Genomic DNA, 27,438 nt, shown 5'->3' on the forward strand with positions numbered 1-27,438 from the left:
AACTTTAAAAAAATTGCTCAAAGTATGCTAATAACTGGGTATTTTAAGTGTTAAAGTTAAAATATGCATTTATATTTGACTTTTTTTAGTCTAAAATATATATTTAAATTTTAATTTTCGTATATTGAATCTGTCAGACAATGACAATAGAAGTATCACAATATACCAAGAGGTCAGCTGCATTCCAGTTGGTGCATTATCCCAAATGGTGATAGTCAGGTCATTTTATGTTGGTGTTTGCATAGTATTACTAAAACATCCCTATGTAAAGGGGGTGTTTAAAGCTACTAAATGATAGGCTTCATGTTTAACATCACAGCTCATGTTAAAGAATACTACCTACTTGTGAATCCACTCTGAGTTTTTACCTGCACTTTACAGAAGCTCTCCCGTCTACCTCCAAAATCAATCCAGCACCTCAGATAACTTCTGAAAAGTACAGACTAAAACCTAATGTGCATTCATAGCATCCCAAAGACTGGAGTCACCAGCTGCCACTGAATGGGATCTGCCAGAGAGGGAGACTGTATGCCAGAGGATGAGGGCAGATACCACATCTTAGAGACAAGCTGCACTACACATTCAATGGGGAAGGATGCTAATGAAGCAGCTGGAGGGAATGACCCACAGCTTGGAAACTCTCTGTACCAATTGACTCCCATCCAACATGGACTCCCTTCCAGAAGTAAGTACAAATACTAAGGGCACAATCAATAACAAATCCTACAAGAAAGAAAAGTACAAGGCATCTAAATAAAATGGCATGGCGTCATTCAGAGGTCTAGAAAATGGTAGAGAGACAAAACACCAAGGAAGAACACAAACATGTAGCCAACACATTTAGGGAGGAAATCAAGATCACTGAAGTTCATAATGAGCTCAGACTTGCAAATAACAATATAGCTTTTTCCAGCTATGCTCAGAACAGAAGGAACTAGATGGACCCATTGCATGGAAAGGAAGGAGAAATTAAGAGGCCAAGAGGTTACTGAGAGAAGGCAAAACTGCTCAACATCTATTCTACCTCTTCTACAACTATTCTATCTGCATCTTCTCTCAAAAGGAAAACTCAGTTTTTTCCCTAGCAGAAGCAGAATAATGGAGAAATTGAGGATGTTGCTCCCCAAGATAGGTAAAGAGGTGTTAAGAAACGCCTAGCTACTTTAAATGATATTGAGTTTCCAGTATCAGTTGAACTGCATCAAAAGGTAAAAAAAAAGGAATCTGCAGATATAATCTCAGGGCTCTATCCCACTGACAATACAGTCTGTGTTCTGCTGGAAAAAACAAACATAAACATAAGCCTACACACACATGTGTACATGCAGACTACTTTGTCAAGGGAGCACGTTTTTCTACTCCCCCGCCAGAAATCTGTTTATTTTAAGGCAGATTCCAATGAATTGATTCCGCATATGTGAACACCCCTGCTCTGCCTTTCTTTGGGTTTGTTAGTGGTCGTGTTTTCCTGTTGTTGCTGTTGCTGTTGCTGTTGTTGTTGTTGTTTTGGACAGTCACAAGTCAGCCAGGACAAGCCTTCCTTCCCTCTCCTTTCAGCCCTCGCCACCTTTCTCACCTTCTGCCCCATTCCTCAGCCAACCTCTCCTCATCACCCCATCCAAATACTTCCTGACAACTGGAGGCTGAAAAGAGGGAGCAATTTGAATTGTAACCTCCTCTCTACTGCTTATCCCCCACCCCGACTCCTGCAAAACTACTAGAATGTCTGAATCCTCCACTATTCATGTCTTTCTTCTGCGTGAATTAATCTCATCTTAGAACTGCAGAGCTGGAAGAGAAGTCCAGCCCCCAACAAGGAAGTACAGTGGGGAATCAAACTCCCAACCTCTGGCTCCACAATCAGAGACCTAAACCACTGAGCCATATGAAGCTTAAGGACAGATTTGTACTTTATTTACTTTTTCACTATGTTTTTATCTTTTGTTTGCTACAATTATATCCTGCCTTTCTTCTGAGGACCTCAAAGGACCATACCTTCTTCCCATTTTTATCCTGGGAGCAAGGTAAGGTAAGATGAGAGATAGTGAGCTTCATGGTTGAGGCAGAATCTAAATTAAGTTCCCTGACTTCGTCCCAACACCTAAACAAGTGCTCCTTTCCCATCTTTTATTATAGTCCATCAGAGCAGTGCGACAAAAATTTATTGATTTGATCCTCAAATTTAAAAATAAGTTATTACCACAAGATATGTTACATAGCCCCCACCAGACTTCTCAATTTCTCGTAATATTGCATGTTTTAAAACTTACTCCCATCCACTGCAGCATGTGCATTGTATACTTTGCTAGTATAATGGCTAAAAAAAAAATACCCTTCCCAGGTAGTGCAATGCAGAAATCGCTTAATGCCAAATACTAGCACTCAGATAATATAAGTGGTTTGTGAATTGCAGCCTCAGTGATCCTAGAAACTAAAACTAGAATTTCTGGAATAAAACCAACCAGGTGCAAACAAGATAGCCTACAGATAAAAATGCCTTTAATACTTTTCAAAGGGAATCCAATGAGCTTATATTCAGAAGTTAATGAAAATGCTTCAATCCATTTACATTACAATATCCTGCATTCTTTCTTATATCTGTTTTAATCCTTCAGGCAAATAACTTCTCCCAAATTCATTCACACCTTATTTTACCTCAGTATCTGAGTGGTGAATTATTTAGGGAGGGGGAAAGGAAGAAGGAAAGAAAAAAGCATGAAACCTGCAAGGGCAACAATATGTTCAGAAATAATCTTTATTCAACAAGAGCAAAAAACGTTTCAAATGAAGTAATCCTGCTTCTGTTCCTCCAATGTCATATTACAGGCTTTTCCATTAAAGACTAGAAAAGCACTCCTAGAAAATTAAATTAAAAATGAAATTAAACAATGATGAATGCTATCCCCAAACAGTATTAGAATACGTGCCAATGGATTTATTATGCACAATATACAAAGCCTAGATTGAAATGGATTTTGAAGATGTTGCCTTAGAATGCTGGGAGGCTTAGGCAAAATATTACACAGCTTGCAGTCCCCGGGATCTCTCGCTATAGAACACATATTTACACTTACAGGCATTGAAGGAGAAATTGTTTTACTGAGCTGTGATTTCTAATGTGCAGATCAGTCTGGTCACTGTATATTACACTTGTAACTTCTTAACACTTTTCAAGGACAGGCCTGTATACAGCACATTACAGTGGTCCATTAAAGATGTATTGAAGGCATGGATCACTGTGACCACTCCTCATCCTAGGAATGGATGCACCGGCTTAAATGGGTGAAAAGGGGTCTTGATCACAATGGCCACCTGCCCAAAATTATCTTCAAGGCACTGATTAGGCTGTTCACAAAGGAATGCAAACCACACCCTCTCCCCCCTGTTGCAGTCTCAGGTGGAGTTTTCTGCTGACTAACAGAAGTTCTGTCTTGGCTGGTTTGAACCTCATTTTTCTTACTGAACACAATCTCACTTCCTTGGCATCAGTTAAAACCAACAGATAGAGCTGTCTTCACCTTTTGCTTTGCATGGATATTGCAGGTCTACTCAGAACTGCACAACCAACTCATTGGAACTCCACTTACTCAAGTTTCTAGGCCCTACAACACATAGTTTTACAGAGGAGCAGTTGTCACGGGAGTGACTTTATTGGAGAATACCTTTGTGTTCCTCCTCATATTTCCACAGAATTTAACAGAATGTTCAGTTTCCCCAACCTATAGGCCACAGACCCAAAACATCCCACACATGCAGTGCCAGTGGTATGCAGCTATGTACACGTCTCTTCACATTTTCCACATACCTATAGTACCGAGCAGAGATGGGCGCAAACCACTGGTTTGGTGATTTGGTGCAGTTTGTTTCCCGGCCTGTCTCCTTCATGCACTGCTGCTGAATGGATGGAGCACTGAACTTCAGATCACCTGTTCTGCTGGAAAACAAACTGCCGAATTACTGAACCAACAGTTGTGCCCATCTTTAATACTGAGCTTTCAAAATGTACAAGCCAAGCTTCTGTTTAAAAGAATGAGAACGAACTAAAAACAACAACAACACACAATTTGTTGTTGTTTAGTCGTTAAGTCATCTCCAACTCTTCGTGACCCCATGGACCACAGCATGCCAGGCCCTCCTGTCTTCAACTGCCTCACGGAGTTGGGTCAAATTCATGTTAGTCGCTTCAATGACACCGTCCAACCATCTCGTCCTCTGTCATCTCCTTCTCCTCTTTCCTTCACACTATGCCAATATCAGGGTCTTTTCCAGAGAGGCTTTTCTTCTCATGAGATGGCCAAAGTATTGGAGCCTCAGCTTCAGGCTTTGTCCTTCCAGTGAGCACTCAGGGTTGATTTCCTTTAGAATTGATAGGTTTGTTCTCCTTGCAGTCCAGGGGACGCTCAAGAGCCTCCTCCAGCACCACAATTCAAAGGCATCAATTCTTCAGTGGTCAGCCTTCTTTATGGTCCTGCTCTCACTTCCATACATCGCTACTGGAAAAACCATAGCTTTGACTATTTGGACTTTTGTTGGCAAGGTGATGTCTCTGTTTTTTAAGATGCTGTCGAGGTTTGTCATCGCTTTCCTACCAAGAAGCAGGTGTTTTTTAATTTCGTGGCTGCTGTCTCCATCTGCAGTGATCATGGTGCCCAAGAAAGTAAAATCTGTCACTGCCTCCATATCTTCCCCTTCAATTTCCCAGGAGGTGATGGGACCAGTGGCCATGATCTTAGTTTTTTTTTTGTTTTTTTTTTTTTGATGTTGAGCTTCAGACCATCTTTTTTGCGCTGTCCTCTTTCACCCTCATTAAGAAGTTCCTTAATTCCCCCTCACTTTCTGCCATGAGAGTGGTATCATCTGCATATCGGAGGTTGTTGATATTTCTTCCGGCAATCTTAATTCCAGCTTGGGATTCCTCCACTCCGGCCTTTTGCATGATGTATTCTGCATATAAGTTAAATAAGCCAGGGACAATATATAGCCTTGTCGTACGCCTTTCCCAATTTTGAACCAATCAGTTGTTCCATATCCAGTTCTAACTGTTGCTTCTTGTCCCATAAATAAACATTTATTTTTACTTAGTGGAATTTTGATATTAATCAATGGCGCATACTATTTTCTGCCTGCCATTAAACACCAACTAAAGTCTAAAAGATTTGTTATCAAACACAGACTATGAATACTGTGGAAGACCTTTCTTTTCTTTATTTTTTCCCTTTATTTTGCAATGCAGGATATGTCACACCAGACATGCATTTACATGCTATTAAACACCAGTTGCTGGTGACATCTGCTGCCCTGCATGTACCAGAGTCATTCATGTAAAGGAATATGATACAAACACAACTATTTCAGAATGCAACATGAGTGTATTTCCAAGCAGATTCTAAATATCTAGGTGAAACATGTTAAGGTGTGTACTGACCCTTGAGAATTATAGCTGTTGTGCTGAAAACCATAGATTCCCTATAAATCCACCAATTTACTTCTGTGGCAAAAATGTCACACTAGATGATAAAATCAACATAGCTATTACCATTTGTAGAATCTCTGCTCCAATCTTAACTGTCCAGAACAATCCACGCCTGTTTTGAAAGTTGAGATTTGAAGTAATAATGTTGGGTAGATAAAACACAGACATTTTAAAAATTACTGGCAGCAAATCTTTCATACTGGGGGTTTGAACCCCAATAGTACGAAACAATGAAGCAAGATGATTCTTTAAAAATCCTTTCTATTAGAAAAGAGTGTTTGTTCATGTTGTCTTGGATAAAAAATGACTATTGTATTTATGGCTCAGAGTACAGTTATAGTACAATGCTGTCCAAGCAAGCTTCTTTTGCAAAACGAGGACAAATGAGTCTAATCAAGATGTTTCAAGTGCACTGTCATTTAAAACAGAAAGGTTGATGTCTTGTAAAGAACTTGGCTAAATATATAACATTTTGCTCTGTAAGTGTTTTTGCAGTATATTTGCTTGTAAGTAGGGCCACTGAAGTTCAGAGAAGCTGGAACATGGGAAGAGACCCCTTAACAGAATGTTCTCTCCTATACTGATCAAAGAGTCCTCCAATTTTTCTTTTATCCCATGTTATGTTTTTAAAATATCTCATTCTTCCCTTTGAATCTATGAAGAAATCTGCATGTTTTGCAAAATTCATAATAATATAAATTAAAGTCACATTAACCTGCATTGGTCAGATTATTTATTATGTTATGACTATTTACACAAGGGAAAGCAACAAGTCATCCCTGCCATGTTTTACCTATGACTGTTAGAAATGAGGAGCCTGACCAAAAAAAGTATCAAACTTAAATTGGCAGACTATAGAGGGACATTCAACTGCTAAGCAAAATTACCCAGTTAGCAACAACAGCACCAAACATAAAACTGACCTCTGTTTGGGATTTGAAATCTGTACTTTTTGTGGGCTTTAATTCAGAGTCACACTTTTTTTTTACTAAAAAAGTAAAATAGAAATTTGAAAACTATACATGAGAAATATTTATACATTTTGACCACATTTTACTCACTGGGATAAAAATGTGCACCAAAAATGTGTATCTTTAAAATGTAGGTAATAAATATGTATGAATTTCCACACAAGGAACAAATGTGCACACATGAAGAAGAAACTCAGAACAGGTTTTGAGATGGAAGTTTGAGAATCTTAGTAAGCTTAAGTTTGCTGATTTGTGCCGTCTCCAAAGCCTTCTACTTAGATGGGTAAATCTGTTAGTTCTGCTTTCTCCTATATTTGAATTTTCTAAATTTCACGCTGTTTCTGCCTCGATAATGAAGAAATTTTCCAGTGTGCTAGATGGAATTTGCATGTCAAGGAGACCAATCAGCATATTGTTAATTAGTAAAAATTTGCAGCCAAGATTTGTACCTTATTCAGTTGTAAATTGTCAGTAGGATTCTGCCAAATATTTATTTATTTGATTTATACCCCGCCTATCTGGCCCACCGGACCACTCAAAAATATCAATTATTTTTGTTGTTGTTTAGTTGTTAAGTCATGTCCGACTCTTCGTGACCCCATGGACCAGAGCACGCCAGGCCCTCCTGTCTTCCACTGCCTCCCAGAGTTCGGTCAAATTCATGTTCGTAGCTTTGAGGACACTGTCCAACCATCTCGTCCTCTCTCGTCCCCTTCTCCTCTTGCCTTCACACTTTCCCAATATCAGGGTCTTTTCCAGGGAGTCTTCTCTTCTCATGAGATCGTCTCTTCAATTATTACAATTACATATATCATAACATTAATAAATCATAAAGTATATGCTACACCAAAGCATTACTATTCATGCACAAATTTCAAACAATTGAATAGGAACAGATTTGAATGGATTATTGTGCTCTGTTGCATTCGAATGTGTTTTTAGTATTAGTTTTATTTACCAGCTTTAATGATACTTTGATTCTTTTTAAATATTTGTATAATTACTCTTTTTAGTTTTTAAATATTGTCTTTTTAACAATGGAAGCTGCCTTGGATCCTTTTAATGAGAAAGGAGGGAGGATATTTTAAATAAATAAAAATAAGAACAGCATCCATTGTATGAGTAAGTCAAAGGCAATATTACCTACAATATATTGTTCATATCAAGCTCACAGCAAAAGGGTGAAAGATAGATGTGTTACTAGATGGCATTCATGTAGCCTACCCTCGAACAAATGGAAGAACGAAATCCATCAAAGATGTTTCTCAGATACTCAACAGCATGATAAATCCCCGTTTAGCAGATTTTCAGGCAAAGGAACAAATGGCAGCAATGTACTTAGTGTATGAAAAAAATTGATTTCTTATTTGTTGTACATTCAGAAGATCTGTGTAGGCCAAGTGCTTATTAAGATTTACAAATATTTTGACAAGGTCAGGCAGCTCTTCAAGGAAGTCTAGACTTCTTTATATCTTCTGGAGCTAATCATAGCGGCATTGCCACATGTAACTCAGACTGATATAATGTATCGGCAAGATTATACTTTGCAAGGATGTTCACATATATCTGTTAGACCAACCTTTACGGGACCACGGACCAGCTCATGCGCACGCGCAAAGGAGTGCACACTCTCTCTCTTGCACACACACTCTTGGCCGCATACACAAAGTGGTGGGGAGTGTGCATATGCATATAACCCCACACAATCACTCCCCACCCCTTCGCATATCCGTTGAAGTGCCTGTCCGCATGCCCACCCCCAACCTTTTGTGCGGGCACTTAGGCGCATGCATGAAGGGGTGGGGGAGTGCTCATACCAGCGCTGGCATGTGTGTGTGTGCACAAAGCAGCTGTGTGTGTGTGTGAGGGGGGGTTGTGTGGGAGGTCTCTCTTCACAGCCTGATCTGGCTCAGGCCACGGACCAGCACTGGGCCGCGGACCAGGGGTTGACAACCTCTGTGTTATATTACAGGCAGACAGCTTTGAAAAGTTACTTTTAAGGACTACAATGCCCAGTATACCTGAGTTGCCTGACCAATGGCCATGCCAGCTCATGGACTTTGGGAGTTGTAGTTTTTTAAAAAGTAACTTTTTCATGTTTTGATAATCATTTCTCCAGAAATGCAGGAATAGAGGTGTATGTCATCCCTAAAATCATCAAACTTTATATTCATACAGAAATACCCATATTAGTATTGTGGGACTGGCAGTGCCATAGAGATTCCATGCTTTAATAATATCATGCAAGAAATGATCCACATTGCATGCTGAATGCAGTGCAACAATATCATGACTGAACTGACCAGATTGTCACAATATACAGGGAAAGTTATTTGGGGATACTGGAAAGTTGTGGTGATTGTGGGATTCTGGAAGGTTCAGTCTAAAAATAACTAATCTCTCTAATCAACAAGATTGAGGTTAAGACTTCTCATAAGTCTTTCATAAGAGACACAATTCATGTCACAGAATATGAAAAGTGTAAACTTTTAAGTGTCTTAAAGGGCAGTCTGACATTTCATATGCAGTGGAACAAATTATAGATAGAGCTGCGCTCACCATTGCATATATGCATTTCCAGCCTATCTTTTTTTACTTGCATGGTGTGTGCATGCGTGTGCATGCATGTGCGCACATGTGTGCATGTGTGTACATGCAAACAGACCTGCATGTGCATGTGCTTAGCTTTGCAAGAATTAGCTTCACTAATTTTGCTGGAATTAATTTGTGCAAATTGAAGAAAATATGAAGAAGACCTGTGCTTGATGTCTCAGTCTTATATGAAGGTATGATCTCAGGCATAGATTGAAGAATACTTGTCAGGCTAGCTCACCACAGCATGTATTGAATAAAATTGACCATGGCACCATGTTTTCCCATTTCCAGCATCAAGCGATCTGAAAAGACTATGATTTCATCCCCCCAGAGGGGGACTATAGCTGACTGAAACTCTTCATGCTCCACACCTCAAGGTGAGTTGCAAAGTGAGAAGATCTGTCTTGAGACCATCTTTTGAGCATCTTATTTGGCATTCATGTAGCTGATGGTTGTGTGTGGAGCTCTTTAATTTTTGTGTGTTATATTAAAAAACACACCCAAGAGAGCCAACTATATAGGGGCATATATAGACACAGAACATTCGGTTCTCCTCTCAGAGTCTATGTTCCACCTACCACAGTGCATGGTAAAATTTCCTATTTTATCAAGATTTCAAAATAATAAGGACAATGTGGTTTGTCTACCAGCAGAAAAGATGCCCCTGATAGAATGGATTGCTTCTCCTTTGCAGCCCCAGCATACTTCAAATCTGCTCTGAGATGTTGGGGGACGTTCTGCAACAGAGTTTGAGAGCATGAAGGAGACAGAGGCAGAAAGAAAGGGAAACCCCATTATACAAGCAAGTGTGGTTTTACGGGATGTAGCCCAGAACGTCCTCAGCTGACAGTGTCTTTGTTGGAACATTCTGAGTTTGGTGCCCAGAAGCAAAACCATTTAATATTTTGGTGTGGTTTGTGCATATCATGAAAGTATGTATTTTAGTGGAAACATTTCCTGTAACAACCCTATCAGTATGTAAGAATGGAAACAGCACTTGCTATGTCAAATGTCATTTCTCTTGACATAACAAAATACATTTCTGACATATCCTTTATCACTAATCTTTTGTTTTGAGATAACAGTGAGAGCGAGCGAGAGAGAATGAGGTTTAGGATTCTAGATTAGTTATTTTCCCAGACAGAATATGGACTTTGTCTGCTTGCACAGGCTGTGGGAATGTATTCAGTATTCAGTTCCATTTAATTAGACAGACTGCAGTAACCACTGAACCAATTTTTAGTTTATTGACTGAAAGAGGCAATTGCTCTGGTTGACACAAAACAACCCAGGACACAAAAGTCACATTTGGTTGTTTCTTTGTTATTTTTCCTTATTCATAAAATAGGAACAGAAGTTTGCCAAAGACATAATTTTGTTCTTTTTAATTACGGCTGTTCGATTAATAAATAAATGAGAAATTACGGAGTGTTATTCTTTGAAGACAAAAATTACCAGATAAACAGGTACACAGCAGGAAATGCCAGCTGTTATGGCAATGAAGCAAATGTTTTGTTTTTGAGAGGCAGCTCTTTTCAAAATGAATGCTGTGGTTTGATCTTACTTGGCAGAGTATTTCCTTATAACCAAAGAAACTGTAAGGATGCCTGGTGCTCTAAACAGCAGAGTATTTTGTGAACTTAATCTTTGTATTAACATTTCAGAAAGTGTTGGCCATCGCCACCACCTTGCAAACATTGCAATTAAAAAAATGTGGTGTGAAAACACAGTAGGATGCTGAAGAGAAAGTACATCAGTGTACAGGAGAGTGTGAAGAAATGAAACATAGGGGGGATATTGGCCACATGTGCAACTTTCTAAGACTTTTTACACATTTCATTACTGTTATGACATATAAGTCTGCCTTATATAAAGCACAAAAGAGAAACCACACAACTCACTGATAGAGGCATGTCCAGGCCACAACATTTTGCTGTTAGAGAGAAAAAACAAGATGATGCCACTCCTCATTCCATCTACAAAAGTCAATCAAACTAGTCATTGAATTCACTGTGGCAATGGGAGAGCATCTTCTACTGTACCCAAGAAACACAGCCTAGCTTAGGTCCTGTGACCTAACAGCTCTCTAGGTTTTTGACCCTGAGAAGCCATCACTTGAAGAAGTCACCTTATTCCATCTAAAGGTAGGGATGGCTCTGGATGTATGCACAAACTAAGTTCAATATATGAAATACTTTAATCTCTAATGTTGCTGAATTGACTCAGCAGGTATAGTCACTTCTTCAAGTGGTTCAGACCTGATACATATAAACTTACTAAATCAACTTTTGCCCGTCCACAAAAGGTTGTTCACATATAGGGAGGCTGCAAAAATATCTTTGCATAGGTAGTGGATCATAATACAGAAATGTCATGGGGCACCCACTGAAGTAGAAAGGTCAGGGTGCACTTCTATATGGCAGCTATTTTGGAAGGATTTCCAATTGGGCAGCCATGAAAGTTTGTCACAGCAAAACCAACAAAGGGTCTAGTGGGCCCTTAACATGGTTGATCCGGCATATGTTTTAATGAAGCAGACTGCAGTTCATGTTGGCTCAGTGGAGTCTCAGTGGATTTTGTGGGAAAGGATTCATGTCCACACATGGGTTTCTGGATCTGCTTCCAGTATGTAAGGAACTACAGCCAAGAGGGATAATGTGGAAATTGTACTGAAAAGAAAGAATTGTGTTTGAATTTTGGAATGAGAGATGCTGAGGCAGGCTGTGAAAGATCCTCCTCTGAAGCAAAGATGAGCAGCCACCTGTTGGAGATAATGAGACCAGCCAAAGAAATTTTGCTTCAAATGACAAGCTGGTGCTTTACTCCACTTTACATATAGAAGCTGGCAGAACTGGCAGTTGAATTTTGCTATTAATAATGGCAATGGGATCAGTTCTCCACCACACCTGAAAGTGGCAGGCTAGCTGAGAACAGGGATCTAAATATTCATATGTGTCACAAAGATGAGGAATTACAAAATTATTCTCCTTGCCTCTCAAGAGATTTGGTGGCACTTTCAACAAGAGAGAAAAATGAAAATAATGATCTTTTTAGGGGGTTGAGGATGTAAATTATGCAAAATTGTGCAAATAACAGTTTGACACAAGCAATGCAAAATATGTAAAATGGCATGGGCCACAACTTTGTTCCACTTGTTTAAGGATGAGAAGCATTGGAAGGATGGGCTAGTGTTTTGTTTTGTTTTGTCCTTTTCAGTGAGTCATTATGTGTCTGTTGCGTTTATGTGTTTTAGTTCCCAAACGAAAATGGCATTCATTTTGTGCAGAGACATTATAAGTTATGGAAGAGAGAGAGAGAGAGATCCTTGACTCTTTCTTGCCTGGAGGTAAGGAATTTCACAGGGCTTGAAAATGTTCCCTTAAGATATCCCCTTGATTTGAGACTGCTTAAATCAATGAGGATGAAGAATTTAGTGAGTAGTTTTTACATTCCACGCTTTACATTGATAGTGAAACGATGTTCATCAAGAGAGGAGAGTAGCCACAGGGATCAAGAGGAACATCTGGAGGGCTTCCACAGATGCTTCACCTAGCATCTGCTTACCTGAAGCCATTTTTCTCCTTAAGGCTAATGGTAGAGCCAGCCCTGACTGGTAGTTACACAAAACAGCAAGCCAGCTCACCACATGTGATGTTTTTGTCTCTCCATATCATATAATAGTTTGCTTAGCATTCCATCCCCCCATCGTAACTGGATAACTGCCAGTTTATGGCTGTTGTTTTTCCAGCGGTTCTTTCCTCATGCAGGCAAAAAAGCTGCTAGCATTCAGCAAATCTTCTCGATAAATTCAACAACACAATAGATTACACTATTAAAGGTCTCAGGTGTGAAAAGCGGATCATTTTAGGAGCATGTCACATTTTAAAATGTAGATTTGCAGAGATATTTTGTCTACAATGTCCTTGATTTCATATGACATGATAATAATATGCACACCATATTCCATCTCATATTCCACAGCTGCTTTCTGCCAAATCAATTTTGTTTCCAATTAATTTTAAATAATTCATACTTGCCTGAAAATAAAAGGTAAACTAAATGGAGAAGTTTTGGCAATGACAAGTGGCAATATATTTGCCTCTAAGTTTGCTCTATGACACTTTCTTTGTTTATAAAATACAACCCAAAGTCCTTGGTTAACTATATGTATATGGTATGTGGGTGTGGGTGGGTGTAAGAGAAAGAGAGACGGGGGGGGGGAGAGAGAAGGAGAGAGAGAAGCTGAACTTCGCAATCTTGCAGCTTCTACACTTGGCTGCCAGCAAACTAATAAGGAACACAGCTTGACAATATGACTCCACCCAAATCAAGGAGCACAGTGTCAAGCCAAGTTCACTGTGCATGTGATTGTCCATATAAAAATCTCATAATTCAGAATGTAATGACTGCCAAGTCTGTCAACGGGAAAAGATGATATATAGCATTTCAGTCTTCAATCAAAAACAAATCTATGACCCTTTACCTCTGTTTCACATACACTCATTAAATGCTAATTAAAATCAAGAATAAGGCCTTTTAGGAGTGTTTTATGACTGGTAATCTAACATTAGGAACATACAAGTAGAGATTTTATTCCCAGAACTTTTGCAAATGTGAAAAAATGGAATTGAATTTCCCCACACATTACATGTCCAGTATACAACCCAGCAAAGTGAAATTAACCATTTAATAGAATTCAATGGCTAATTCCACTTAGCTATGTTGTATCCTAACTATGCAATGTGTGAGAAAATCCAATTCCATTTTTTTAATGCCACAATTTAATGGAATTAACTTTCCTGGTCACTTAAGAGAATCCATATTGGAATCTGTATTTAGAAAACAGATCTAATCCCTCAGTATGCATGTTCTCTGTCTCGTAATTAGAAAGCTGATATAAAAAATTTCCTGCTATCTAGCTTACCTGATTATCTGCATTCTGGAAGTTGAATTTTTTTAAAAAAGTAATATACTAGTATTAGTCACTGCCTGTTTAAAAAATAATGTGTTATAGTATATGTTATTAACATGTTCATTTTCTGGTTCTGTCGTTATCATTACAAAAAGTTTAAAAATGGGGGGAGGGAGGAATCCAATTACCCCCAAATGACCCACCAATATTTTAGAAACAATTAAATGCTACTTGATGTGCATAATTAATTGATGCTGTTATAGCTTTTTTACATTATTTTGTAAAAAGAACATGATGCATGCCCCCATAACTGAACCAAGTAATGTGTTACAATCATGTTGTTACTTGTAACAAGTTACTCCCACAGCCATTCCACCTTGGAAGATGGTGGAATAATATTCGTGGAAGCATTTAATTTTGTAGTAAGCTCTAAAACTACTCTTCTACATGTGTTCTAAAAGCAAGCAGAAAAGACATGTGGAATAAGGGTGTTACCTCTGTCTCCTCCTCTGCATCCCTGCCAATCTCCACATGCAGAATGTGTATGACAGAACCTGGGAGACTTCTTTGTCCAGAGTCTCTCCATACAATCGAGAAGACCAATTTGGAATAACTACATAGGACTTCTGTTATCCTTGAACACACTGACATCAGAATACATTAGATTAGCATAGTCACGTCAGAGCATTTGCCCAAACAAACCACTTACTTCTGTCACTACCACTATATATTGTCAAAAAAGGAAGGGAGAGAGGGGGAGGGGGAGAGAAATCATCTTTACTTCAAATTACAGTAGCTCTGGCAACATGTGATGGCATGGGACCTGTCGAATAACTGAACCTACCACATTGGGCAAGTACCCTCTATGAGCAGAAATAAAAGAAAACAATCCCAGATTTCTCATGATCTATTATGAAGCAATACCTACTATCCGTTTGAGACCAAGCTTTATTTAACACAAAAACACATGAGCATTTTTTAGTTTCCTTACAACGGCCATCATGAAGGGCAGGTTTAAAATACCAGTACACCACTGCATGCCATTCATATGCAAATTGGAGGGAGTGCAGCCAATAGCTGACAAAGACAGTAACATGAAAAATTAGCTATGTCCAAAGATATGAGCCACCAAAACAAAAACCATGTGTTGCTCTCAACCAATAGTAAGTTCTTAATAAATGAAGAGTTTTAATTAGAGATGGGCACTTGTCGTGGTTTGACAACTTGATGCAGTTTGGCCAAATGGGCTCACAGTTGTTACGTGGGCACCCCAGATTCTACGACCTGCCTTCTTCCACAGGCACCCCATCAGAAGAAGTGCTGCGGGCTTCCCTGACCCATCTCATCCTCTGAGTGGATGCCTGCAAGAGGAGGTGGGGTGTGGAATCCAGGGTCCCTGCACACCACCTGCAAATCCAACTGGCTGAACAACCAAACCACAGTAAGTGCCCAACTATAGTTTTAATTGTAGACGTAACTGTCTTGCTTCCTATTTCTGCGCAAAAATTCAACAGGACTTTTTACTCAGTGTATCTACAGTGACTCCTTAAACATGGTGGTGGAAGAAGGATGAAAGGTGTGAGGAAGCCTAAACAGAGTAAATTAAGATTGTTCTGCAGATCACCTACGACATAAACTGCTACACCAATTCTGTGTCAAGCAAGACAAATCTGCTGCCCTATCTCCACTTGATGTGAAACTGACCAAGCTGTAAACCAAGCTGACAGGCATCAGAACAACTGTAGAAGAAAATACATAAAAGAAAAGATCTAAGGAGCTATATCGTATGCCACATTAATGACATTTGTCCTGAAATCAACCTGACTGCCAAAGACCTCAAAGGGACATATTGTGCTATTTCTCTAAAGCCAAAAATGCATAAACAAAGATAAGACAAGCTGCACAGTCCCAAAGCACTCCCAGAAGGAGGTCCTGGTGAACCACTTTTGAATGCTTTTACCTAGAAAACCCTGGGAGGATCACTAGATGTTATATTCGCTCTCTGGCACATGAGGATGATGATAACTATCTTTGCAAAGCAGATTAATTCATTCATAACAGATGACATAACAGTTGATCAATCTGGCTCTACACCAAATAGGCAGATTTCAGATTCAATTAGATGAGTATTAAACATAATTCATTATGGCACACACACACACACACACACACACACACACACAAATCAATTTGCCTTTTATGTCTCGCTGCAGTGAATGCATTTCATCAAATCAATTGGAATTATTCATTTAAATTGTTGAGGAAAAGGAATTCTGGTAATAAATGTGAACATTTTTAAACAAAACTTTAAAAAGGCTTTCAAGCAATTTATCCACTAAGGAAAAAAAGTTCCTAAACACATTAAGCTAAAAATGGTTATCCAACAAATATTCTCCCTTTCCCCACTATTATTATTATAATCACAGTTTAAACATTAGCAAACACAAGTAGAAAATCCAATGTGATCACTAGAATCCAAATAAATGGAAGGACACATAAAATAAATCTGTTTGGAGACAATATATTTTTGTGTAATGCTGATAAATTGCCTTAAAAACATACTGAACCAATTTCAAATACAGGGCAGCTTTCAAATAAACAACAGCAAATGCACTTTAATTAGTACAGCAGGAAACACAAACACAGATTTGAACCTTTCATGTTCTAGCTTCAAACCATCTCAGTTTTATCATTCCACACACTTGCTATACAGAAATGACACCCTAATAATAAATCTGATGAAACATAAACTCAAATCATGGTAATGTCTAATGTTATCCCTCTTTAACAAACAGGCTGCAGTTAAACTGATGATTCTGAACCAATTTGTTTTTGCATGTTTTTTGTTTCTCCAGTTTGAGACCATATCAACCCAACCACTGAACAACAAAATAAATGGTTAGGGTGGGGGCAACAACATTTCCAAAGCTTTCAGATTGAATCCCCCATGTAAATACATGCTGGAAGCTCTGAGAGTACAAACATACTTTGAAATTAGAAATGGGCAAAAACATGAAAAATTGTGGTTTGTGATCATTTGTGATTGGCCATAAACCACAAACCACCACAAACCAAACTGTGAACGGGTTTGTTTTTTGGTTCATACCAGTGTGGGAAGCTTATTTTTTCCAGTTGTGCCATTGCCACCACTAGAAGGGAAGCCAGGCCACTGTATCTGAAGATGGTGTTGGTGCTGGTGGAAACGTGGGAGGTGGAAGGAACAGGTCGGGTAACAACGGGGGAAGCAGGAACGGGGCGGGGCCATCCATTTAGCTGAAACAAAATGTTTGCCACTTCGTTTCGTTTCAGCAAAATGGAATGCACAAATTGAACCATAAACCGAGCCATGAACCAGGCTGGTTTTGTGGGGTTTGTTTCAGTTTGTAGTTAGGTTTGTGCCCATCTCTATTTGAAACCAATAATTCATTTGATGTTTCATGATGATGCAACATCTCGAGCCTGCGTGGAGCTGGGAAACCATTCACCACTACTTAATACCTTACTTTTTAAAATGGTTATTAATAAAACTCTCAAAGGTGTGACAAACTCTGTCCTATCAGATTTTCTTAAAGTACAGTAGAGGAGGACTGCTACATTTACCACACTCCATTTACCATTTTGATGTAACAACTCCTCAATAGCAAATATGCACATGAATTTAGCAACTAATATATAAAAGAATTCACTGACTAGATAAATTATTGCCAACCCAATTTTACTGAGCTGGTTGTTTTTGATTCCTCGACTATTATATCTTCTTTCCTTAGTCTTTTTATATCTTCCTGCTCTATGCAAATATCTTAGGACGGATCAAAATGTATTTTACGTACCAATGCATGTACTGTTTGCACCCTGTATTTTCAAAATTATCAAGTGATTTTTAAAGAAAAAATCATGTGCATTGATTTTTCAGATCCTTGAAAGAAAGAAATCCCTCTTGAAAACAAAATTCAAAAATAGCAGAAAGTTACGCTTGAAGACTTACCCCACCCAAACAAAGAAATTCAGACAAACCTACACTTCTCATTCATCATGAACATCCTTTTTGTATACCAATTTTAACTTCCACCACAAATAAACACTACAATGCCCCAATCCCACTTGCCACTTAACTACCTGAATAGCACATCATTAATGGTTGTTGAACTCTTGAAATGAAACACTGCCTTTGATGATCTCAACATCAACAAACATGATCTGCAGCACAAATGTTTCCAGATCAACATAACTTTTACTAGTTTAGTCCAGCTGATCCATACTTGGAACAAGGAAATCTCATTGTGTTTAATTCGCTTACTGGTAGGGAAACAAAATTTCCATCTATTTAGGAAATAAAGAGTGGTAGTCACCTCTTGTGCTTTAGTTGAAACAGGAGTTTTGAGTGATTTTGCTCTGTGCTCTGTTTTTTTTTTTTTTTTTTTTTAAGGTATAACTTCAACCACAGCATTTTGCTCTAAACAATTTTTTTCCCTTTAGGAATGTTCATGCTTTTTGAAATGTCAAAAAAATGTATCCCACTCTTCAGAAAAGCTGGTCTTCCTTACTTAATGGTAAGGAGATAATTTTTGTCCATTTAGTTAAGCAAGTAGAAGCCGCAAGGTTTCAGAAACAGGCAGGATTGGATGCTAGAACTCTAGCATTCCTGGATAACAACCATAATAAATATGATACTCCACGATTAACTTCTGCAAGAAAGGTAACATGAAAGCTGTCATCAAAGATAAGTATAGAGTGGCTAATACTCTAATTTCAACAAACATTTCAGATACAGAAATCAGATGGCTTGGTACCAACTGCTTGAGAAATATGTGGGATACCTCCTTCCAGACAGTCTCTTGGCTTATCTTGACTATGGTTTTGTTTTTGTTTTTATCTTGGGTGGGACAGCACTATTGTTAACACTACACCACTATTTCTCAGAAAGATCCACAATGCCCAACCAACACTACAACTTCTAATAATTCATGCAACATAAAAGCAGTTGCCATAAGTGGAAATGTTACACATTTACAGCAATGTGCAAAAATCAGTCTCAGAGCTATGCATATTTTTCCAGGATTAACAAAAACAAGTATCATTGGAATGGAAATAACTTTCCATTCTGTCACGTCCCCCTAGGGCCCCTTGTTTGTTCTCCCCAAACACAGGTCCACCCTCAGGATGCATTGCCTCTTTTTACTCTGCCACCAATGGATCTAGTCCACAATATACCAAATATATCTCAGACACGTGCTGCCACTATAACAGGTTTATTGATCATTTAGTTGGTATATAAATCACAGTTGTTGAGGATCATTCACTAAATTGGATTTGATTACACGTTTACTTGTATGTGCTTTTATTCACAGTAACCTCTTTAACAATATTCTTTAATCATCTATCTATTCTCTATTCCTTTTAACTCTTTCCTATTCTCTATAACACTCCAATTTTCCAATCTCAGTCTTAATTCAAAGTCGTAACTCTCTCCCTTTCTCTCTAACTCCCCAACAGTCACTCTAACTCCGCCCCTCAAGGCTCCTGCCCTTGAGCTCCATATGATGGACAGGAGTGACATGGGCATTCCGCCACAGGATATAACTTTTTTTTCTTTTTGAGCATGGAAGAATGGACCATGTTAGGGTATATATGGCTGTGACCTATGTCTGAGTAGACATTTCAGCCTACCTTTTACATGTATCTTGCAAGTCTTTCAGATCTACCAGTCCAGACAATTCATGGGTCTGTCCTATTCTCATCAAAATCACACTGTCTCTGTATTGTTGCTTTGATCTTACCTTAGGGAAATCTTGAGATTGTTATTTAAATCACATGGTATTGAGTGTCCCATTGCCCCACTCTGCCTGGAAATGTATGTACTTGCTTTACTTTCATAATAAATTCAAAATTATTTGTCTTTAAAATGATGAACCTCTAGACCAGTGGTGTCGAACTGTGGCCCTCCAGATGTTCTTGGACTTCAACTCCCAGAAGCCTTCACCACCACCTCTGCTGGCCAGGATTTCTGGGAGTTGAAGGCCAAGAACATCTGGAGGGCCACAGTTCGACACCACTGCCTAGACACTAAATGCAGGCAGTATCATCAGTTTTGAGTTAGCCGTTTAAATCAGTGGAGCACAAATGGTTAAGAATAGACTTTAGCAATACAGACATAAATACAAAAAAGTTTCTAATTTGAAAACATTTTATCATCATTTGGTTGCAACTGAATTTAAATTCCTTCAAGTGCTTTGCAGCAAAACTGTGCTCAGTTTTATAAACACAATTCACACCATAATCAACATAATTCCATAAGGCAAACCAATAAGTTTTGCAAATGGCAGTGTTGCATCTGTTCCTTTGAGGATACTGTCCAAGAATAGATCTGAGTTGTTTCAAAGAATACTGATTTTTCACTGAGAAACAGAATGTTGAAACTAAATTATCTCTGCTCACATTTGGGGCTTTTCAAATTCCAATGTAGCTAAAAGTATGGAATATGCAGCAATGTAGCATGCAAAAGGCCAGTTGAAATATTGTACATTTCTTCCAAAGGGGCAAATTTTATACAGCACAGAAAATACATAGGTCATGTGTATGATGTCCATGAACAGTGAGCCAAAGATTCAACTGACAGGGGATGGTGTATGGAACTGAACACCTCTGAGCACACTTCAGTTCATCTACCCCAATAGTCTAGGATTCAGTCTTGCTCTCATTCTATTGCTACCAAATGGAGTGCCTGCTGACAGGAGTTTTGCTGCAACCTAAACATAGTTTCCAGTGAGTCAGTGTAGCGAATAGTGTCAGATTCTGACTCAGGAGATCAGGGTTCAGATCCCTCCTTGGCTGTGGAAGTTCACAGAGGGGAGGAGTACTGGAAAACCCTCCTTGAACATCTCACAAACCTCAAAATCCTATTAGAGTTGCCATATGTCAGAATGACTTGACAGTACATAACAACAATGATGAATGCAATAAAGTTGGAAGGAGTAACTCAGTGCCACCAATGAGAAGTCTCTAGGGACAAAAGACTTGAAGAGTTTTACTCACATATAATATGCCAGAAATGATACTTGTAAATTGAGTAGAAAATTTAGGACAGAGCTTGAAAAGTTACTTTTTTTGGTTGATAGCTCTCAGAATCTTCAGTCATTCCAAAGGATTCCAACAACTGTAGTCTAAAAACTTATCACAATCTGATTGAAGGGGATTTTTTTCCTATTCTTTTTTGAACCCGATCCTATTAGAGGCACTTAAAATGGAACACTTAATTTTTACAATCCAATCGCTCACAGCTATTGTGCTATGCTCCCAGGAATCTGCTCTTGAAGCTCAGTGATTGGGCAATATTTGGAGATCTTAGGCCGCACATGCTATAATATTTATTTACAAAACTTAGAGGCACACATGCTTGAGGCCATACCTGTCCCATGCCCCGCCTTCTTTCTATTTTTTTTTTTTACTTTTCTGTAGCTTCAGTGAATAAGAGATGAAATAATGGATTCAAATGATAAGAAAAGGGATTTCACGCCAGTGTTAGGAGGAACATCCTGACAGTAAGACATCTTCAAAAATGAAATGGCCAACCTTGAAAGGCCACCACCTTTGTATGCATACCATGAAATCACTGTTGTGGCAATATCACATACAGACTTTCCCTGTTGGGAATGCAGGTCTGTGGTTTCTAACTAAGCTTGAACATACTAGTGAGAAATCCAGTTGTCTCAGTCACAGTAAATATGGTGAGATTGGCCTGTAAAATTTCATCCCAAAATAAATATATCCACTCATGGGATCATGGTTTATTTATATGACTTCCACAGCATTCCCTCATGGATGAACCTATGATAAGGTCATCCATGAGAGAAGGCTGTGGAAGAGTTCGTGATATGTTAAACAGTTTGGAACCTACTAGCAGATCTCTTAGGAGCTTGTACTATATCAGCATTCTTTCCCACCAACTGAGGAGAAACCAGGGACAGATGTATGAGCAAAAGTACAGTGATGCCTGTTCTGGAACTGAGAATATCTGAACCAACCTGTTCCTTAATTCTATTTATGTGTGCATATACACAATCACACACAAATGCTGGTCCTGAGCCAGTATTTCCACTAGACTCAGTATGGTGGACTTCAAGATTCCATGTTGCATGGCCAGCCTTTGTCTACTTTGTGCCAAGATCTAATGTAATTATACTAGAAAGGTGTAATTAATTATTCAAAAATACAGACACACTCCAAGAAAGGGAGGAAATGAAAGCTTATACAGTTGCTAATTGTGATGTTACAGCAAAGTGTTTAAAAACCAGTCATAATCAGTTACTGCCCTCAAGTTTCAGGGAAAAGTCCATCATACAAAAATAGGTTGCTCTGATAGTTATTTACAAAGCCTAGAGGCACAGAATACTAATTTGTAGAACTGACTTCCTCAGTTCACTTGGTAGGTGAAATATGAGCAAAGTTGATACAGCCAACAATAGCTGTTTTATACAAAGGGTGAAACAGCTTCGATTATACAAGGAAAGGGGTGAAGTTCAACACTGAGTAAATGGAACTCAACTGCCATGATTTGGCTTATTTGTTCACTTTCCCTTGCTGCCGGCTCTCTGCTCAGATGTGTTTCAGAAGGTCCCCAAGTCCTCCATAGCATATTTTGACAGCATATAGAGGGTTTCAGAAGAACAGAACCTGTCATCATTCCAGTGAAAGAAGCAGTTCACTCAACGGAAGGAATAAGTTAAGTACAACAAACATACATTTAACCAACAATGAGCTGTTTGTACTAATCAGGTGGAGCTTATTCACCTAGAAAAATAAAAGTGTAATGTCCAGTAATGGATCAATACATTCTCTACATACACTTTACATCTCTGTGTTCTCAAACAACTCACATAGTCTTGACATTATCATTACGTAAGGATCTCTGAACACATTATACATTGGCTTTCAGCTATGATTGCTGATGTAGCAGTTAGGGTATTGGGCTGGACTCAGGAAACAAAGGTGCAAATCTCTCACTTGTTCATTATCATCACTGGGTAACTGGGCCAATTACCTTCCCTCAGCTTGATCTACCTCACAGAATTATTATGAGGATGAAGGATGGAAGAAGCAAGCAGGTACACAGCTTTGAGCTTATCAGAGAAAAGGTGGGATAGAAATGGAACAAAATAAATAAATTAAATATTGCATCCTTCAGAAATTCTTTCCTTATTTGTTGTCATAGAAATTGAATGGATGTAGAAGTGTGCTGTTTGGAAACTCAGTGCTCAGCCCCACAAATGACTGAAGAGTCTTTCTCTAACCATGTTTTCTTGGTTTATTTTGTTATGCAACACCATGTGCCTGAAAATTTTATTTCAGATATGGTGCTTAGGTGAATCTATATGTACAATGTCATATGCCAATGTTTCAAGCCTAATTTACTAATAAAAACCTGATTAAAAAATAATGCTGAACATGCAGCATTTCACACAACATGCTTTCTTTTTACGGTGCCAGATCTAGTCTAGACTTCATAAAGAAAAATAGAAAACTAAAGACATACAGTGGTACCTCGACTTATGAACGTAATCCTTATTGGAACAGCGTTCATATGCCGAAAGTTCGTAAGTCGAGGCAAACTTTTCCATAGGAATGCATTGAAAACCATTTTATCTATACCTGCTGTTTTTCGTTTGTATGTCGAGGCGCTTCGTAGGTAGAGGCGCTTCGTAGGTAGAGGCATTAGTTCCCATAGGAACTAATGCAAAGTCGGTTAATCTGTACTCTACCACTAGGGGGTTAATTTTTTTTCTTTTGACCTAAGATGAACTTAAGTCAAAAAAAGGGCAGGAAAGTGTTTTTTTATCTTTTTTGGTTCATAAGGTGAGGCTCCGTTCGCAAGTTGAAGCAACTTTTTGTGAACGGAGCCGTTCATAACTCAAATTGTTCACAAGTGGAGACGTTTGTAAGTTGAGGTGCCACTGTATTTCACAAACTTAAGTAAGGATTGGTCAGTAGTCAGAGCTGCTTTATGCAGGGGAATTGGAGAGGGGTCAATCTCTCTTCTGTCCTTCAGCTTCCTCACCATACACCCTCAAAACCACCTCCATAGAACTCCAAAACTGTCCAGGGCCCAGGTTGTTTTGGGTGTGTGTGTGCAGAGGACTGTGGGGGAATAGAAGGGGAAGAAAGTCAGTCCCTAATGCAGTCAGGCACTAGCAAAACTCCTGATTCAGGCCTCGTCCTGTTATTTTCCCTGGGAGGACCAGAAGCTTTCATTGAGCTATTCATTATGCACCAGTTACAGTGGGAGGGATTAATATGATGTGCCGGGTCAAGAGGTGGATCTGCTATGCATTTGCAGCATGTGGAAGTTTTCGCATGTGATCTCTCTGAACTGAATAGTTAAGGCTGTAATAAGTATATAGCCTAAATACCAGCCTCCTTTGGAATAATGTTGAGCAAAAGTATCACAAGCTATTTTTTTTTCTATATCAGAAGTCTTGACTTTAGCAATAATATATTTATGCACATTTTCCCTATTATGCATCTAAAAAACAGTCTTTGATTGAGTGTTTTAAATAATCATGGATTTACTGTGAAAAATCAGAGATAAAGACTTTGATATTAAATGTATCTTAAGCCAGTTTGTTTTACTCTTACTTACAAACTTTAAACACATATATACTTTAAACAAAAAAGTCTGAATTTAAAATTTTTAAACCTGTATTCTTAAATGATAAGTCCACTCTCTGTATACAGAACTCCAGAAATTATTAATTATGTTAAGTGTAAAGAATTGACCTAGAGACAAAAGCATTTTTTCCTCATGCTGCCACTTTGCTTCCATCATCTACTAATCTTCATGCTGGCATTGTATCTGCTTTTTCTTTTACTTCACTCTTCCTCTTGAAATCTTCCAACTCAGAAATGTAAACTGAGAACATTAAATTGCCTGTAGTTTTTCCCAATAAATGTACTAAAGTATTGTTGTTTTTATTTCCCCAGTCTTTTTCTTTAGCCACAGATGTTCACAGCAAAATTTGTAAACATCTAGCTAGGAGATACCTTATATCTCTGAAGCCAATATCAGCCCAGCTCTTGTCAAAAGCATATAAGCAAGGTGTCCTACATACATGTTAACTTAAATAAATTCTAAATGATTGAAGGATTTAAGTCAGTCTTCACCAATCTGATGCTCTCTAGATATATTGGACTTCAAACACCATGAGTCTCTCCACTGGCCAGATTAGCTGGCAATGATGTAAATTGTAATCCAAAACATCCTGAAAGCACCAAATTGGGAAAAGCTGCTTCAAATTTTAAAAAAGTTTTTAAAAAAGGGATAAGGACAGGGGATGTCAGAAGTATAATGAAACTGCAGTAGTCTAATGAACAACTGAATGCACATTCTGGTACATCACAGCTAGCTAGCTGTGTAATTGATACCAATTTACAGTATTGTGTTCTGTTCACATTTCAGTTTAATTCCAAGAAGCAAGGCTTCTCCTTTGAAATGTAGCATATCACGAGTTTTCACAAGATCATGATATGAAAATGTACACAATATGTAAATACAGTATTCATGAGATCACAACATGAAAAATAAAATAAAAATCAACAGTATCTGAATCTACTCTACAATGGGGAAAAGACAGACATAACATTCTGTGAGGTACAAATAGTTTTAAAGTCAGAAAATATGCTTCCATTTTTTAAACCACTAAAATGAACTCCCAGAAAATTCACTTTTTGGAGCTTATGGTGTCGTTTCATTAGAAATGGTGAAAGAGTCACCCCACTTCTGCTTAGGGAGGGGGGGTCAATCTTTCAATTCGAGTCAATTACTTAATTTTTAATTTTACAGCCTTCAGTTTGTCAACAGAGTTCTAAACCAATGTGTGAGCTGTTACTATTTTTAAATCCACATAGAAATGTATGGAGCTTTTCATATGTGTGTCTCTGAACACATACATTTAATATGAGAGAGAGAGAGAGAGAGAGAGAGAGAGCGCTATTCATTTACTAGAAGTATTTCTTAATTGTTTTTCTCTCCCTTAAGAGTTCCCAAACTAATATACTATAAAACTGATAAAGAAAAATATTTGGAATAGGCTTTATGGAATAGTATTCTTCTGATTGCCCACAAGAAGATTATCAGGTATGCACCTAGCCTGTCTGAGGTGCTGCTGTGGAGAAAGCCCTGTATCATGCATTCACTATGATTATGGTATTATGTAAATATGTAGGAGATACTACAATGAACATCTCAAATTTTGGACAGGATAATATAGGAGAGAGACTTTCGCATATCCTGACTTCAAGACATTGAGAATTCAATACGTCAAAGCCAACAACTTAGAAGTTAACTTGGAAACAGACTCAACACCAATAAAGTTAGATCAAGGTGTGTGATCTGCACACCAAACAACTACCTGGCCATAGTATTTTCTCCACTTGCAACTTCCAAAAACTTTTCAAGTGCAGCCCACATAGATCTATAAGAGTACATTTGTCTGCATATTTGTCTAAGACATGCATTTTGGTAAGTATCATTTCCCTTATCAAAGGGTGTTGTGCACATTTATTTTATTAATGTACATTTTATGTATGTAATGCACTTTTCCCCCTGAGAGCTCTGTTGTGATATGGATAAATATGGTGAATATTCTACTGAAAGACAGCACTTTCCAATTGCCATATGGATTTGAGAGGTTTGAACTTGGTAAATTTCTGAACAAAATTCTTACCCAGACCTATTTCTGATATTGATGCTATTATGGTTATGATATGTGCCCTCTGGATAATGCCTGTGAGATCAAATTGTCATCTTACTTGGCTTTCTAAGTTTCACCTGGATTCTTATGATGTTACTAAGTCCCATTTACAAAGTAAGATCACCTAGATTCCCAGTATACTCTTTTTTAAAAAGCAACTCTCTTGTATATGAACCAGAAATATGATGAGAAATGTACAAGTACCCTTCTGCTGCCTGATCATTTTGTAAGGAATAAACACACACACACCTTTCAAATGCTTTTAAACACATAGTGAAATTACAACTGATTGGTAATTAGAGAAGAGGAGAGATGTTCAAAACTGTAAAGCAATCAACTTGTTGCAGAATATGCCTTCTAATATTTCTTAGAATGTGTTCTTTGGTCTTCCCTTGTGGAGAAGTCGCTATTCTCCACAGAAAACAACTGAGAAATTTAGAATTATAGAGCAGCGACTGAAAAATAGCATATACAATCCAAAACAATAGATAACAGCAATGACAGAATATCACTTTCTCATTCACAATACCATTCTCTATGGAGTGAGGAAAAAAGAAGTGACAGGCCTTTCAAAGTCTTCCAAAATCTTGTTAGCTTACTTGGATTATAACAGAGAGTGCCTTTGCCATGATTTTAGCATGGCAGATTTTTTTTTAATCACCGTCCCCATTCACTGGGCTGGCATAGCAGAGGTGTATGAAATCAGCAGGGGAAAAGAGGGGTTACCCCTAATTATATTATTAA

At 38.3% G+C, this 27,438-nt stretch overlaps 1 protein-coding gene and 1 long non-coding RNA gene across 2 annotated transcripts in view; one reads left to right on the forward strand and one right to left on the reverse strand.

Moving 5' to 3' along the window:
- Window positions 1–27,416, forward strand: part of LOC144586145 (uncharacterized) — a 56,214-nt gene extending 28,798 nt beyond the window's left edge. Inside the window, exon 2 of the long non-coding RNA XR_013540897.1 lies at window positions 1–27,416. This exon is cut by the window's left edge and continues 15,550 nt beyond it. This is a non-coding gene — a long non-coding RNA (uncharacterized LOC144586145).
- The window catches only part of SPON1 (spondin 1), a 385,887-nt gene that overhangs the window by 212,541 nt on the left and 145,908 nt on the right, over window positions 1–27,438 (reverse strand). The window lies entirely within an intron of this gene.

Source organism: Pogona vitticeps, chromosome 1 (assembly GCF_051106095.1).
Source record: "Pogona vitticeps strain Pit_001003342236 chromosome 1, PviZW2.1, whole genome shotgun sequence".
Classification (NCBI taxonomy): Eukaryota; Metazoa; Chordata; class Lepidosauria; order Squamata; family Agamidae; genus Pogona; species Pogona vitticeps.